The sequence below is a fragment of the Xyrauchen texanus genome, chromosome 47 (assembly GCF_025860055.1).
Source record: "Xyrauchen texanus isolate HMW12.3.18 chromosome 47, RBS_HiC_50CHRs, whole genome shotgun sequence".
NCBI lineage: Eukaryota > Metazoa > Chordata > Actinopteri > Cypriniformes > Catostomidae > Xyrauchen > Xyrauchen texanus.
This window is the reverse complement of record NC_068322.1, coordinates 10,946,431-10,951,748: the sequence shown is the minus strand read 5'-3', so window position 1 is coordinate 10,951,748 and position 5,318 is coordinate 10,946,431.

Here is a 5,318-nt window from a genome sequence, read left to right as displayed (position 1 = left end):
TGCAAGAAATGTTTTTTGCCATGCTAGTTGTTAGGACTATAAAACCTGTGTATCTGTGTTGCAAATAATATTTTATACTTTATAATATGTGAATAGGCCTACAACAATTTAGAACAATTTGTTTTACATGGAAAGCCAAGGGTAAGATAACCTGCAGGTATAGTACCATTGAATCTATTTATATGTAATCTGACTGAATGCACCGTAAGTAAATCTATGTAATCCAAAACAATGTCAAACTTGCTTTTTTTAACATTTGTACCTTTAACTGGATTTACATGAATACAGAGGCACAAAGAATTTGACTTCTTCTACTGAGGTCTCAATAACACTCTTTGACCCCAAATCAGCTGACATCATTACTGACGACAGCGCCTGCTGAGGAAGATTAGCCGCTGACACTGAACCCATGCCAGAAGTCAAGCAGGGCAAGTTTGGCAGATCTATGGCATAGGGAGGTACCCATTTAAAAATGGCAAGTAAATGTCCTATCTGGCAGTACAGGCCATCACAGCTCTGAGTTAAACTCAAAACCCAGGGGCATCCACATTAAAGGGCATTAGCCCCTCCCCTAGAAAGACAAGACAGAAAATTAATTCAGTTGTATTTAATCATAATTTTGTTAGTGTGCCTATAAATATGGTGTAAGACTTTGACAAACCACTTTATGCATGCGTGGTACCTGAAAAAACATCATGTACAAGTTTACAAGTGGTGCCGAATGCTGGTAGTGTCTTGAACAGCAATGCAGCAACGCTTTGCTTGAAGACGTTGATCACTGTCTTATCGTCCAGTTAAAGTGAGAACCAAGGGTGGTGTCAGGTGCAGGCTGACAACCAGAGACTTGTAAAGGTATTCATATTCAAGAAGACATGAGCCCACTTCAAGGTGGAGGAGCTGTACTCCCTTCAGCTCAAAATTCTGCGACACCCTCCCACGGAAGCCTCATTTACTCCATTTCTTAGAAAGCCTGTTCCCTGTGCCCAATTACGGCAACCTAGACATTTGGCAGGTGGCTAGAACAGCGTGAAAACTACCTATGTATAAGTATCTATGGATAGGGTCCAGCCTAGTGAAGGCCAGCATGTTATGAAATACTGGCAGGAGTTGGATTTCGTTGCCTAATGAGATGGAAGAGAAGAAACATCAAAAGGTTAAATATGGTTTCCTACTTAATGTCATGCAAACACAGCACACCAGTGGATTTAAACATTGTTGGAAACAAGCAAATCCAATGAGGGTAGCTAAAATCCTTCAGCAGAGTACAGTAGGGTCAATAAGTTGTGTTGTCTACACGACAATCGGTTTGGTACTTAAGAGATGTGAGAAAGGCAGCAAATGACAAGAACAGAGTGATCCTGAAATTCAAGGGTTTCTTTCAACATTGGGTTGCCTGAAAATGATTTAGACATTCCCTTCAACAGATGAAGACAAAAGTGGCTCACTTCATCGCTGCAAGGTAGAAATAATTTTTTAAGCAATTTCCTCTCAAACATTGCATGCCTGAGAGCTCATAGTACTGTGTTCTACAGATGCATTTCTGTTTTCGCAACACTTTCTAGAACCATCTGAAGAGAGAGCCACTGCATAGGAGAAACAATCTTTTTTAGATAAAATGCTAAAATGTCTACAAAGGATTTATAACTAAAATTATTTATTATAGAATTTTAATAGAATGTGACAGAAAGGAGAAGGATGACAGGGGTAGATCTGTATTCTCTCTCTCTCACTCTCTATCTGGGGGAATACCTTTTTTCATGACACTGTTTACAGCGGCCTATAACATGGGCAATCTTCCCACACTCGCTTGCCCAGCAAAACTGAAGAAAAGCCAAGTCATTTAACTGGCCTGAAAAAAAACTACAAACAAAGTTCTTAGTCATGTTGTACTCAGTGTTTCTTGTTCAGTTGTGCTCAGATTCTGAGAAGGTGGCTATCAACAATCAATTACAGTTGGACAGAATAGGGGAGATGGAGGACATGTTAAGCAACTGAGCAGGTAAGATATTAAGTGAATGGGATAGCCTTCAATGAACAACAACCATTGATATTTTCGATCAAATGCAGTGGCAATAAAGTAAAAAAGAAGCATGATTGCTTTATGACCTAGTTCAGCAACTTCACTGAGAAATTAGCCAGTGGCCTTTATCACATAGCAGGATTAAACGGCTAGCTATGAAACTTTAAGAAAGCTCTGAATTTGCGGTACCAGGAAGGTGGATGGGTTTTCATTTGGGTTCATCGTGATTGTAACATAGGCTATATCGCTAACTTGATTCAGTCAGTTGTGAGTAAAGCGATGCCTATAATGCAGTAAAGTCCCTACCTCCGTATCAATTTAAAGTGCACTTCAAATTAACAATTTTAGAAATCCACATAACTGGCTTTTCATTATAATTATTTATTTGCAAGACAGATTTTCGGCAGTCTCGCATTTTATTTAGACACTTTATTTGTTTTCCCATTAATTCACCTGAATTTGCCATAAAATTGTATTAATAAATCAATAATAAATCTATGAAATACAGTAGCTAGTATGATGGATTAATACATTGTCAGTAATTATCAACTTTAAAATATTAAAAGCGTAATAACACTTCATATACTGAATATACAGTATCTCACAAAAGTGAGTACATCTCTCACATGTTTGTAAATATTTGATTATATCTTTTCATGTGACAACACTGAAGAAATGACACTTTGCTGCAATGTAAAGTAGTGAGTGTACAGCTTGTATAACAGTGTAAATTTGCTGTCCCCTCAAAATAATTCAACACACAGCCATTAATGTCTAAACCGCTGGCAACAAAAGTGAGTACACCCCTAAGTGAAAATTTTGCAGGCCATGAACATACAGTATTTCACTTGAAGTTCAACAAAAGCACATTGGTACACCAAATATATTTATTGCTGTCATAGCAGTTAAACTGCAGGTATTTGTTACATTAGGTACTTACAGTACTCATTCTTTTGCACTAACTGTTGTATTGTTGGCACACATTTCACCCGCTTTTAAGGAACACATATGTGAGAATGCTGTTTGTAGACTACAGCTCAGCATTCAAAACAATAGTGCCCTCCAAGCTTGATGCGAAACTCCGGGCTCTGGTCTTAAACAGCTCGCTGTGCAGCTGGATCCTGGATTTCCTGTGAGGCAGACGTCAGGTGGTTAGAATGGGCAGCAACATTTCCTCATCACTGACCCTCAACACTGGAGCCCTGCAGGGCTGTGTTCTCAGCCCACTCCTGTATTCCCTATACACACATGACTGTGTGGCAACACATAGCTCCAATGCCATCATTAAGTTTGCTGACGATACGACGGTGGTAGGTCTGATCACTAACAATGATGAAACAGAGAGTGCTGGTGTCAGGAGCACAACCTCTCCCTCAACGTCAGAAAGACCAAGGAGCTTGTAGTGGACTTCAGGAGGAAAGACAGAGAACACAGCCCCATCACCATTAATGGAGCACAGGTGGAGAGAGTCAGCAGCTTCAAGTTCCTCGGTGTGCACATCACTGAGGAACTCACATGGTCCGTCCACACTGAGGCCGTTGTGAAGAAGGCTTACTAGCGCCTCTTCTTCCTGAGATGGCGGAGGAAGTTTGGAATGAACCACCACATCCTCACACAGTTCTACACCAGTACTGTAGAGTGCATCATGACTGGCTGCATCACCGCCTAGTACGGCAATAGCACTGCCCACAACCGCAAAGACCTGCAAAGGGTGGTGCGAATTGCCAAAAACATCATCGAAGGTGAGCTTCACTCCCTCAAGGACATCGGTATCACGCATATGTGTGAAAAAATCTGGGAGGATCATCAAAGACTCCAGCCACCCAAGTCATGGGCTGCTCTCACTGCTACCATCAGGCAGGTGGTATCGCAGCATCAGGACACGCACCAGCCGAATACATGACAGTTTCTTCCCCCAAGCAATCAGACTTCTGAACACTTGATCTCTCATGATCAATACACACCAGCACTGCACTTTATTAATCTATTATCTCACACTGGACTCTCATAATTCTTCACAATAGAATATATATATATATACACACTTTTTATTTTTTATTGTATGTGCACTCTATATTGTGTGTATTGTTTACTGTACATTGTATATTATATTGTGTTGTGTAATTATGTGTACATTTGATATGTAAATTGTGTTGTGTAAATCTGATATTTATTGTATGTCTCGTCACTGTCATGACTGCTATGTTGCTCAGAACTGCACACAAGACTTTCACCTACTGTTGCACTTGTGTATATGGTCGTGTGACAATAAAAGTGATTTAGATTTTAGATTTTTTTTTTATTGCCTCAGGATATGACTCAATCGCAGTAATTGAAACGCATAATCAATGTGTGGTCTTACTACTAATAAGTGGGCGCTCCTGAAGTTCCTGTAAATAATAAATGCCTCCCCCCCATGCAAGGAAAACAACCCCCAAAAGGAAGTTCACAAACAGCCCAAATGTCTTAATTTAACATTGAGCTGCTGATAGTGTTTTTCTTTTTCCTTGCTAGTTACAGGCAAACACATTATAGTTTGATTATAGTATCTCAATATTTGAACCATTTCTTTTTATCATATCTTTATGCAGAATCTTTGAAATTCTTATCTGAACAAAGAAGACATAACTGAATGCAAGCTGTGCTCTTTCTTGAGAACTCTCTTTGGAAGCTAAAGCTCCCTTGCAATACACACTGCATTCTGCAATAATATGACATGATGCCTCACTACCTAGTCAAGAGATGTTTCTGACCAGTAGGTTCATGAATAATGCTGACATAAGCATAATATCTCCACTCCCCTCTCTTTGTCAATACACAAACATGGACACACATGTAAACAAACACACGGCTAAGGCATGTCATAAAGGGATGCATGTAGATCATAACCTGGCAAAAAGAGGATTCAAGAAAGATAAGAAGCATTGCGGAATTTCCAGTATTTGTAAACTACACACTTGAATGTAGACTTCAAAAGGCCAAGTTCCTTAGAAATCCTTCTGTAGCCCTTTCAATGACTCTTCTTTTGACAACAAATCACAATTTTGTCTTTTTCCATGACAAAGCTTAATTGGAATTCTGTTATCCCAGAGGTTAACATTTCTTCCCCCATCAACAGCCTTTTATATATAAATCCTTTACTATGATATTATAAAGATATGATTGTGGTCGAATAAAATGTTATGCTATGTTGTTAGGTAAGACAGTCTACATAAATATCATAACATTTATCTATTTGTAGTCATTTAGCAGACATTTCTTTGTGTCGACATAGAAAACATAGTCCCTTTGAAGCAAA